The sequence below is a fragment of the Mustela putorius genome, unplaced genomic scaffold (assembly GCF_011764305.1).
Source record: "Mustela putorius furo isolate JIRA1106 unplaced genomic scaffold, ASM1176430v1.1 tig00000145_pilon_pilon_pilon, whole genome shotgun sequence".
Taxonomy (NCBI): Eukaryota; Metazoa; Chordata; class Mammalia; order Carnivora; family Mustelidae; genus Mustela; species Mustela putorius.
The window spans coordinates 31,190,373-31,202,833 of record NW_025421294.1 but is presented as its reverse complement, the minus strand read 5'-3'; the positions used below and the strand labels follow the sequence as shown (position 1 = coordinate 31,202,833).

The 12,461-nt window shown below is 39.1% G+C and overlaps 1 long non-coding RNA gene across 1 annotated transcript in view; it reads right to left on the bottom strand.

The window, feature by feature from the left end:
• LOC123390831 overlaps positions 1–884 on the bottom strand; it is a 46,038-nt gene extending 45,154 nt beyond the window's left edge. The window contains exon 1 of the long non-coding RNA XR_006605440.1: positions 746–884. This is a non-coding gene — a long non-coding RNA (uncharacterized LOC123390831). The remainder of the gene's footprint in view (positions 1–745) is intronic.
• Between the last annotated feature and the right edge of the window lie 11,577 nt (positions 885–12,461).

The following is a 12,461-nucleotide window of genomic DNA, read 5'->3' as shown; positions in this document are numbered from 1 at the left end:
GGAAACAGGCTCCCAGGGAGCCTGGCACTGGGACTCCATCCCAGGACCTGAGAGAAATGCAAGTGCCTCGCCAACCTGGAGCCACCCAGGCGTCCCCAGATTGGCAAATCTTTAATTCCAACTCCACACGTCACTGTCTCAGCCAATTTTTTCAGTCTTTGGAACAAAGTACTTAGTGCGTTTATACTGCCGTTTCCTCCGTCGGATCCAGTAGATTTATAAAGCTCCTGATATGCTATCATACAAGGATTAGGGTCAACTCAGCCCATGGATATATTGGAAACCTCCCTGGCATCTTGATGCCCACCCCCCCAGTACCAGGGACAGGAACGACCAGGTGACGCTAGTCTCATCCCTATCACAGCCCCTCACAGATGCTTGGGCAGTGTGCAGGCTCCAATTCCTACATCCACCATCAGAAGATGCAATTCTCTGAGCTTCAAGGGGAAAAAAAAAAAAAAAAAGGACATTTGTCCCTTGGTCACAGATGGGAAGTCAAACAAGGGCATCCATCAAGAATAAAAAGTGTCTGAAAAAAATTGTGTCTGGGAATGAGGAATATCTAGAGCCTGAAGGTCATCTTAGAAAATTCCCTTGTATCCCACACTGCTCCAGTGCTGGCTAGAATGGTGCAGATGGTCTTTATGTGCTAAATACAAACAGAGTTCCAAAAGTACAGAGGTCCTAGAGATTGAATAAGGGGGAAAAAGCAGGGTAAGAAAATCTATTCTCTTCCCTCACCCACCTCGTTGCCGCTCTGCATCTTCTTCTCTACCTCCATCTCCGTAGCTGCTTCTCTGGGCGCAGCTCTTCCTCTCGTTTGGCTCTCAGTCTCCTGCACTTTTACTTCAGGTCTCTCAGGGTATCTCTCCTCCCCTCATACATTTTTTGTAGCCTCCAAAGAAGACAGGAAGCAGGAAGAGATTTTCCAGAAAAGTCAGTACTTTATATAATAGCCAGCCCATCTGTGAGTGGAGACTGTTTCAGTCCCCCTGCCTGTCCCTCCCCGTCTTATGTTCTCTCTCTCTCACTGTGACAAATAAATAAGTAAAAGTCTTAAACGAAATATCTGCCAATCTGATTTGAGTCAAAAGAAGCTTAACTAGCACCTGTATGAGTACAATTATATATTTGATAAAGAAGTGGCAATAAAGTAGATTAGAATCTATGTCTAATCACACTTTTTATTTTCTTTATGTGGAGGTATTTTAAGAATATGTTTTCATACCGAAAGTGGGGGGAAAAGGGGTGCCTGGGTGTCTCAGTCGTTAAGTGGCTGCCTTTAGTTCAGATCATGATCCTAGGGTCCTGGGATCCAGACCTGCATCGGGCTCCCTGCTCAGTGGGAAGCCTGCTTCTCCCTCTCCCACTCCCCTTGCTCCTGTTCCCTCTCTTGCTGCGTCTCTCTCTCTCTCTCTCTATCACTCTCTGTTAAATAAAAAAATAAATAAAGCTTAAATAAAAGGGGTGGAGGGAATGGCCCAAGTACAAAGGTAGCATTTTCCTTCTCATAACCTATCTTCATGTCGTATCTTCATTTTTGGGCAAGAGTTGGTATAAATCATTTAGAAATTGTTTTGTTCTCATTGTTAGTGTTCATTATGAATTTCTATAAAGTAAACATGTTTCAGAATTTGTTCTTTTTTGAGAAATAGTCTATTGATGAGGATTTGCTTTTTTTTTAAATTATTATATGAAGCTATCATGACATGGAAAGCTAAATGCCATATTCTCTTGGGTAAAAATAACCTACTATTTTCCAAGCACTTATGATATGCCATAAAGGCACTGTGCTAAGTGCTAAATGTGTTTGTGCATGTGTGTGTATAAATATATGGGCTTGTTAAATTATAATTTAAAAAAATAAGTGCTGTGGGCTATTATTTATTTTACAGATGAGTAAAATGAGGCACAGAGGTTCTATGATTCCAGGTCACAAGGATGTAAAGTCATACACTGAGGGTTAAAGCCACTCTGATGCCAGTGGCAATGATTTTTAATTACTACCTTATCTAAAAAGGGGCATTTTCTTTGTATTATGTATTGTTATACTGATTTACTAGCTAAAACAGTCTCTCTCTCTCTATCTCTATCTCTTTTTTACTCTTTTTTTCAGTGTCAGCAGAACACTTGACATTGTGGCTTCTAGAACAAAAGTAGAGTCTGCTAAAAGAGTGTATTTCTGCCTATTCATAGTACCTGAAATTCCACATAAGAGAGCTTGATTTCTTTTGTCTAGGATTCCTTTAAAATACCAGTAGTGTTGGAGAACACTTTAGATTGTTTCCACTGCTTTCTTACGTAATAGAATTAAACTTTCAGAAGCTTTGTGACCATTCCTTTTTATGGGAAAGAAGGAAAGAAAGCATATGCAAACTCTGGCTGCTTGCAGTATCTTACTGAGCAGAAGCAAAGGGAAAATGGGAAGTTTTGCTTATATTTGACCCAAATGTTCTGTCTCTGGCTCTCTTAAAATTCATTCTAAAGTTTACAATTATGTCTCCAATATGCTAAGGTTTGACTCATTGGCTTGGCTTCTCCAAAATCTTCCAAATGCTCCATTAGACCATCATAATCAGGAATTCCAGGAGTCATCAAAAAATATTTTCAAGTTGCAGTATGTTCAGAATAATACGCCTTTAAATCAGGTCCGAGTGTTTAATTTTTAAAAATTAACTAAAAAATTATTTGCTAGAATAAAACAACTGCAGCAAACTTATCTCAAATTATCTTCAAATATGGGAAAGTAAGAAGCACATCAATAAAAACTTTATAAAAATCAAACAGGAAAGGAAAAAAATCAAACATCCTGAGTAAAAAAATTTAATGAATGAAATAACTTAAAAGACAAAGATCCTATGTTTTGTTTTCAAAAGACCATCTAAGTAGCTGCTTCTAAGGGAACCATCTAGAACAAAAATGAATCTAAGTAGTTGAACCTATATGAATCAAGAAATGACAAGCAGAAAAGAGGAAAAGTGGGAAATTTTAAGGAAGAACAGCATTTACTGAGGCAATGAGGTAAATATTCCAAAAAGATTTGGTCATAAATAAGTTTACACCTAAAATAGGCAAACTTTTTGAAATTCAAAAAGAAAGTAGAACTAGAGAAAACAAGAATCATTGTGGGAAGCAGTAAGACACATTTTTTAATTTTATTTTTTAGAAAAGACAAGACCAAATAAACAATAAAATACCCAAGGATCCACAGGTTTTGAAAAATACAATTAAGTTTATACAGTTACCTAAAATTGAGAAACATGTTACTCAACAGAAGATACCATCTGCCAAATTTAGAAAAAAGGCTTGAAACTATTTGCAGCATGGCTATTAATGGATTAATAGCCATGCTATTTAAAGTTCTCCTAGAGACAAATCATAAGAGACTCTTAACAGTAGAAAACAAACTGAGGGCTGCTGGAGGAGAGGTGGGTGGCGTATGGGGTAACTGGGTGATGGGCATTAAGAAGGGTGTTACTGGGTATTACGTAAGACTGATGAATCACCAAATTCTACCTCTGAAACCAATAATACATTATATGTTAATTAAATGAAATAAAAAATAAATAAAAATAAAAAAATAAATTTCTCCTAGAAATCAACAACAAATCAGGTAAATATAAAACAAAGTTAAATACAATGGAGATAAAAATATTATTACCTGATGAAAATGGTTGGAAATGTTAGAAATACTGAGTTTTATTAGGATTATGGAGAACCTCGGGGCACCTGGGTGGCTCAGTTGGTTAAGGTTTTGTCTGGCTCAGGTTATGATCTTGGGGTCTTGGGATTGAGTCCCGTGTTGGGCTCTGTGCTCTGTGAGGAGCCTGTTTCTCCCTCTCCCTGTGCCTGCAGCTCCCCCTGCTTGTGGTCTCTTTGTACCCCCTCTCTGTCAAATAAATAAATAAAATCTTGGGGGAAAAATAAAACGCACAAAAGCAAAAGGAGTATGGAGAACCAGCACTTTGTAGACATTGTAGTAGGGACAGAAATGTGGAACATCTCTTAGCAAACATTTTGCTGGGATTTTATAGTTCAAAAATTCTGTCCCATAAATAAGGTCTAACAAATGTCAAAAGGTTAATATCCAAAGGCATTTATTACAACTTTATTTAAAAATGCAAAAACAAAAACAAAAACAAAACAAACCCCCATGGAAATAAAGTAAGTAAATTGATCGTGGAATTAAAAAAAAAAAAAAAGGTGGAATTGCCTTGGCAGTGCAGTCAGTAAGCAGTTGGCTCTTGGGTTCGGCTCAGGTCATAGTCTTGGCTCAGGTCATGGTCTCAGGGTCCTAGGATCCAGCCATACGTCAGGCCCCATACTCGATGGGGAGTCTGCTTGAGATTCTCTTGCTGCCTCTGCCCCTTGCACTCATGCACACACACACATGCACACACACACTCTCTCTCAAAGAAATTAATAAATCTTAAAAAAAAAAAGTGGTACCATCATACAAAATGTAAAGAATGAGCTAGATCTTTATGAACTGTCATGGAAAGTATTCAATACAAATTAAGTGAAAAGAGCAAGATTAAAGAAAAAAATGATGCTTACAAATGTTTGTATATATATATTAAACGTACATACACATAAGCAAAGATGTAAGCATATAGATGCACATAGGAAGACAAAGCCCCCAGGGATATATTCACATTTAACATTTTGATGCTGACAGGGAAGTGGGTAAGTGTATGGAATGGGGAGGGACTTAGGTACTTATTTTAAAAGTTCTTTATTACATTAAATTTACAAGTATAAGTGAATTCTGTAAAAGAGTAACCAGAGAAAGAGCTAAACTGCATTTGAGCATTCAAAAGACCACCCAGAAGTCCCTCTTTTTATTTTGAACTTTTAAACCTTTTCTTGTATAAAAAGAGGGTGTTTTTTGTTTTGTTTTGGTTTTGGTTTTATTTTTTTAATAAGTAAGAGATCCTCTAAGGGTATAGAAAAGGAACATATGATTTGCCATCTTTTTGGACTCATAGTTGCGTTCTGTGTCTCAACTGTTGGGAGATCTACTTTCCACTGGGTTGGACTGGTTCTTACCCCGCTCCACGGATAAGAGCCTTAAGCTCCCTAGCATCCTTCTTGGACCTCCCATGCACTTTTACCAAGCAGTTCCTTAAAACTGATAAACAGCAATGAAAAGTACTGAGGTTCCTTGTCACACTGAGTGTCTTTGTAGCCGTGTTTCCAGACTTGCCTGTGCATCCATGTTTTGAATCTGTCCTGAAATTTACATATGTTAGGCACACTTTCAAGATTCATCTGTAATCTGGATGTGAAATTTGGAGCTTCTTCTATTTGCATGATTTAATGCACTATTTTTATGTACCTTAATGTGTATTATTTTTCCTGTTCACTTGGAAAATGAATTTGATAAATAATACGTATGTAAGATATTTATGTTTTGCTTTGAAGAGTGAAGAGCCCATTGTGCTCACTACATAGAGTGATGTGCGATTACAGGGTTCTTTAAAGGATTTTCATTCATCCATTTATTCAAAATAAATAATGTAGTAAATGCTTCCATTACTAAATAGGAAGGAGTAGTTGTCGCAGAGTGACACACATTCAATATTGACCCCCCCCCTTACAGAAGTGCCAAAATTCTTAAAATATGTAAGACAAAAGACTTAGAATGTAAGACAAAAGACTTATATATTAAGCAGAAAGCCTCTGGAAAGTCGAGTGAGGGGGTTTAATACTTTCACCCAGGGAAGAGGGAAAAATTGGAATTCAGGATCAAAGAAGACAGGTCCTGTTGAATACCTTGTTCTCTTAATTGGGAGCTCTGAAGAGCTATAGTCCTAGAAACAAGTAAACAAATTTAGGGTGCTATCAGCCAACCCAATCCCGGATTGGATTAAAGAGCCCTGCCCCCTCAATATGGTTATCCTTCTCTGAAGGAAATAACATTATCCAGAGTTTCTACATTTTTTATTTATGAGGTATGTTATTAATTAATAAAATAATTGCATATAATGCCCCCAAAAGAAGACTAAGAGGGAAAAAAAAGGAAGGAAAAGAAAATAACAGACAAGCCAGTTGAAGGTTAAAACAATGATGATAGCATGAGGGGGCTCCTACCAGACCCAGCACCCACCTGTTCTGATAATCACCATTAACTGTGGACAGAAGTAATCCACACTACTCAAACCAACGCAAGAGACACTGTGAATCGTGTAAAAAACAAAAGGGCAGGGAATGAGCTTCCCTTTTTCAGAGCTTCTTGCCTACAAGCAGACCTCATTCTGTATCAGGTGGTATGACTAAAAAGCTTGACAAGGAGACACGCAGTATTACTGGCCAGAGGAACCAGAGAGTTGTGGGCTACCAAAGACACTGGAAAGAAGTAAGAAGCAAAAGCCCAAGAAGGGAAAACCAAAATTCTGCCAATAACCTTTGCAATATATCTGGCTGATACCTGAACCAAAGATGCACAGGGTGGACTAAGCAGGGCCTACTTTAGTGGGCAGGTGCTGAACTGGAACTCAAGTTGCTGCCTTCCAGACAAAGTTGCAGATAATAATCAGACACATTGTGTGTGAAACCAAAAGCATCACTCTTGGGAGGAATGTAACAGCACCCCAAAGCCTCAAAATATAACAAATGTAACATCCAGGATAGGTTGTGAAGTGACCCAAAACTCAAAGAAAGAATAATGTCTCATATTCTCATGAAAAAAATGAAGAGCAAAAAACAAACAAACAAACAAACAAAACAATCCCCCAAAATCTAGAGAAAGAACTTGGTATGATCCAGATGAGTATGTATATGTCAATAGTTTTTATAAACCAGTGACCAGCACGAAACAGAATTCTAAGTACTTACAATATTAAAATATCATATGTGTATGAACATATCTAACAAAAGATGTGCACATTCCCTCTATACTAAAACTATAAAGACATTAATGAAAGAAAGTTAAAAAGACTTAAACGTGAAGACATCTTTCCTTTTCATCTTTTGGAAGAAGACTGTTGTAAAGATGTCCGTTTTCTCTAAACCCACCTGTAGATTCACTGAATTTCAACGAAAGTAGCAGTTGCCATTTACTATAATTCAAGGCTGATTCTAGAATTGGTAACAAATGTTAAAAACAAAAAGACTTGGGGTCACCTGTGGGACTCAGTCCATTAAGTATCAGACTCCTGATTTCGGCTCAGGTCATGATCTCACCTTCATGGAATGGAGCCTGTATCCAGCTCCGGGCTTAGCAAGGAGTTTGCTTGAGATTCTGTCTCCCTCTCCTTCCACCCCTCCCCTTTGTTCACTCACTCTCCCTCTCTCAAATAAATAGATAAATATTAAGAAAAACAAACAAGCAAACAAACAAGCAAACAAAAAAGCTGTGACAATTAGAGGAAGAAGAAGAAAAGAAGAAACACCCACCTGCAATGAAGCCAGAAGCCTTCAAGTCAAGAATTATTCTAAGGATGTAATAGTTAAAGCAGATAACTGTTCTCAGAAGAAAATAGAAACAGATGCTGAATGGAATCAGATGGGGAGTCCAGAAGCAAACCCAATACCTAAAAGTCACTTACCATGTGACAAAGTTTACATTGCTGTGCAGAGGGGACAGGGTTGTGTTTCAATAAATAGTTCTGGACCAATTGGCTATCTGTGTTAAAAAAAAAAAAAAACTGAAAGAAAATCCTACTTCATTTCACCCTCATCCTATTTCACATTTTACACAAAAATTAGTTCCTGCTATTATCTAGTTTGAAATGGGAACAATACAACACAAAACCATCTGGACAAAAATAAAGGCTGTTCTTGACATTGAGACATTTACGAAACATGCACAAAAACATGAATTCTAAAGGAAAATAGAAAGTTCATGTATTGTACTAGATTAAAATTAGGAGTATTCACCAAATTTTACACTAACGAAGGTGGAATGGCAAACTAGTCAGTAGGAAAACATACTTGAAGTACATATGACAACAGAGAGTTTGTATCTAAAATAAACAAGGAGCTTTTCTAAATCAGTAAAGAAATAAAAATTCATGGAAAAATGAGTAAGTCTAGAATAGGCACTTCCTTTTAGCAGACCTGCTGGGCTCCAACTTTGCAATATTGTTCCTTCCTGTCCTCACACCATCCAGCCAAACCCTTTTCTGCTGCTCCAGAATACCCAGATGTTCTTTCCTCAAGCTCCTCTCTCTTTACATGTAAACCAAGAGACCACAGACTCCTAAGTTCTGCCCACTGGAACATACTCTATCATCCAAACACATGTACACATTCTCTTCGAGGGCCTCCAGTTGAGTGGGCTGTAATGTGACTGCAATCCGTGTTTGGCCAGCATCAACACAGAGAGCTGATGCATCTTTGAATCAGACCTGTGTTTTGTCTTTGTCTTTGTTCAACTAGTCATTAGGGACCTCCTAATGCCAGCAGCCATGAGATCATTGGTACAACCGAGCTATGAGACATTGAGGGAGGGAGGTCTGAGATAATTCTTCCTGGAATTTACTTGTGTCCTCAGGGCATTCTAGGGCTTAATCCCTAATGGACCACTCCTGTCATCCAACAGATGTCTGTTGTACCCACCTGAGATTTTAGTCTTGTAGGTTCGCTAGCACACAGCTCTCTGTTGGTGGCTATGGTCCTAGGCAGTTGGTTTCTTAGGGTCAGATGCTCAGTCTCCACTAGGGTCAGATAGCACACCAGGAACTGTTTTCTGAAGGGATAGCCTAGCTCCTAAGTCTTCGATGTCTGTGCACATACCCAATTGTAGCATGCCAGGAACTCCGTATTGTATTTTATCTATCCCACGTTTGTCTAGCACATGGCCAACCACTGGGTCATGTGGCCCAAGCAGCCTCCCACTTACTGCATAGCCAGTCATTGCTCTGCTCTCCTCTTAAAACGTGAAATAAAAATAGATTGGAGTGGTATTCTCAAGGAGTATATACTGCTTCCAAAGCCTGAAGCAGACTGCCAAGCTCTGTGCCTCTTAATGATAGGCAGTGTGAAGTGCTCTTGACCTTGTTGAGGATAGCACAACATAACCAGGAACTTGAAGTTACTGAGTCTGCAGATGTTTCTGTTTTACCCAGAATGCTGCATTGTTGGATTTCTTTCTTTCTTTCTTTCTTTCTTTCTTTCTTTCTTTTTTTAAGTATAGATTTATTTACTTAAGAGAGAGAGAGCAAGAGGGGCGGGGTGAGGGGAGCGGGACGAAGAAGAGGGAGAAGCAGACTCTCTGCTGAGCAGGGAGCCCAGCAACTCAGGGCTGGATCCCAGGATCCTGAGCTGAAGGCAGATGCTTACCTGACTGAGCCACCTAGGCAACACCCCCCCCACACACACACCTGAATGCTGTATTGCTGTAATTAAGTGTCTCTGTCAGAGGGTACTGTTTCTGAGACCTCTGCTTTGAAAATCCTACTGTAATAGCTCTCATTCTGCAGGGCAAGGAGCCACTGTGAGGATTCTGCCAGCTCCCAAATATACCCAGGGTGATTAGGCATTCAGAAAATGACCACCAGGTGGTGTTTTGGATGCCCTGTCCTCACTATGAGATGGACCTAGGCCAGGATATTATTACCTGGCCTGCATATGTCCTCCAGTAATAGGGGGGCTATCACAGTGTTTGGGGACCTTTAGTATCAACAATAGATCAGATCCTGTAAACAAAATCTTTGTAAATATCTGGATGCTTTTTCCTGTGTTCCTTCACTTGGTAATTGGCCATAGGTTTCTTTTTACAACTTGCTTTAGTATTGCAGAGACCCAACCTTGTACCTTAATCGTCTCCTTCAATCAGTGGGCCCTGGCTCTGAGAACTTGCTTGGGACTGGAAACCGAGCAAGCTAGGGACTGTGATTGTTTCTATTGATTCTGTATCAAGCAGCAAACTTCTTGGTCTTCCCATCTATGTTGCCCCTATGTTTATTTGTCATGAATCTCCATGGATCACAGTCCCTTGGTTAGCAATCTGGTCTTGCTGCCAGCTAATAATTCCATCAGACTTGAATCTTTTTATTTATTTTTTTTAATAGGCTCCACATCCAGTGTTGAGCCCAATGTGGGGTTCAAACCCATGATCTTGAGATCAAGACCTGAACTGAGATCAAGAGTTGGACGCCTAACCAATGGAGCCACCCAGGTGCCCCTCATCTGACTTGAATCTTATGGTAAGTCCTTCTCTCTGGCCTCTTTTATTTCAGAAACTTTTCATCAATTGTCCAAGATCCTGTTTCTGTAACACCATCCCTCCCACCAGTCTTGCCTAGCAGAGGACCATTACTGAGCCATTATTGAGGTCAGTGATGCTTTGAACTCTTCACTAGCACATTTCTTTACGTCTTAGTGTGGGCCGTGTCTCCCTAGTGAACACAATCATTTGGTAAGTTCTGGAGTTGTACATAGTAGATTCATTTGAGTATGCTATATCTGTAAGCCTTTTGTTCCTTTGGCTGTCAAGGCCAAGGAGCTCTAGCACCTCTGCTTCATCAAGATCCCCTTTAAGGGTTCTGGCAACTGCATGGTTTCTAAACCTTGGGACAATATGCCCAGTGAGCAAACTCTGCATTATTCAGCTGTACACTGAGCCCTGGTTTAGTATATGCAGAGCCTATCCCCAGACATGTTCTCTCAGCTCCTGGTGGAGCTTATCTGCCAGGTCCTGCCAGTCCTTGCTGGGATGATCTCTTTATCTTCTATATGGACAGTACTTTCCTTGCTGGGCTATGCTGAGGTTTTGATCCTAGTTATTAGTGTATCAGCCAGAGGGAGAGGTGGGATGGATCTTAAGAAGGGCAAGTATTTTCTTGCAGGACATGTGGCTCAAGTGAGGCTTATGCATGCCCTCCAGATGGGGTTTGTATAGACACATGTGTGTATGTGTGTGCATGCATGCACACCTCTGTGTAAGAGGGGAGTTGCTTTTCCCCCACCTAGTTACTTTCATGTGTTAGTTCATATGTTCTTCTTAGTTAAAATTCTTGAAGATACTATCTGCTTGACCCAACCCCACTTATCGAACTCTCTAGGTCAGGTGTGATCAGAAAGGCATGAACTTTATAGATGGGCTCAATAGCTGAGCAGAGAATGTGTCTGAAAGCTCAGTTCTAAAGAATTGTGTTTGGGCTTGGCTGGCACCTTGAAACATGACTATGACAACAATAAATACTGAGACCATTTCACAAAGCAGGTATATATAGAAGCCTCTTCTCTTTTAACTGTTGTACTGAGTTTAGAGGTACAAAGTAGTGAAATGTTAGATATTTTTGTCCTTTTTCCAAGATATAAGCACTTGGGAACTGTGTAGGTTCTGGGGTTTGTTTTCAGTTCTAAATCACGCCTGCTATTTCTATTCTGTGTATTAACACTAACGAAATGAAAAGCCAGGGAAAAAGACTTTGAAGTAACTTCCAACTAGGCTTTACAATGCTTGAATGATCATAAAACAAAGCTGATTTTTAAAAATATGTTTAAAGTAGTAATTATGAAATAGAGGTCATTTCCCCCCTAATTCTTAAGTTTTTTTGCATTGACCCATTATTTTTGGTTGTGACCCACTTTGAGTGGTTTTTCAGTACATCTGGCACCAGGAGGTAACTTTTCAAATGGGAAAGAGTCTCTGAGTAAAAAGTTGCATTTTATAAGTGCTTGAGCTATGCTTTGCCTCTGAGGATCTGGGATAAAATAATGGGTAGGTTCCCGTAGTCAAGGAGAAAGGTACTTTCTAAGTATATAACAGGAAACCTCTCAGTACACATAGAGGCCATATGGAATAGAAATACTAGAAATCAGCCTTACAGATGAATTTTAGCTTATTGATATAGCTCTTCTACATTTTTTTCTTTCCTGCTGTTGTTAAGATGGCTATAATACAGGGAATCCAAAAGAAATCCAAAACAAGAAAGCTTATTTTTCACTATTTAACTATAATTAGGTGGTCAGCATTGACTGGTTGTTTGCTCTCAAACTTCATGGCAAATGACATCCTGATATTTTTCAAGGTTTACCTATTATAGCTCATTCTGGATAAAATATATGGATGCTTTTCAAATCCCATTCTTTTGGTTTATGTTTTTATTTTGTTCTCTAGTAAAATAAGGGGCTGTGTTTGTATTTTCTTATACCAACTATCATTTCCTAAAGTCTGAATGCTAATCAATTATAGAGATGACTTAGTATCTATGGAAATTGCTCAATGTCTTATCTGTAGTCTATAAGAAGGGTCAGTTTTAACAGCAAGACTTTACCCATGCATAGTGTGAATCTATATTTCATATATAGATAATGATATAGAGATGGATACCTCCTAGGGAAAGAAAAACTTAACTTAGGAGGTAGGAGGGAATAAAAATCCAAATTTTGAACTAAAGGGAAACCACATGGGTAGCCCTGTGCTAAAACGGATGTGTGTGGGAGAACACCTGGGCCACATATTTGGCAAACTCAGGGCAGGAAGATAACATTGTAAAATTCTCAGTGTT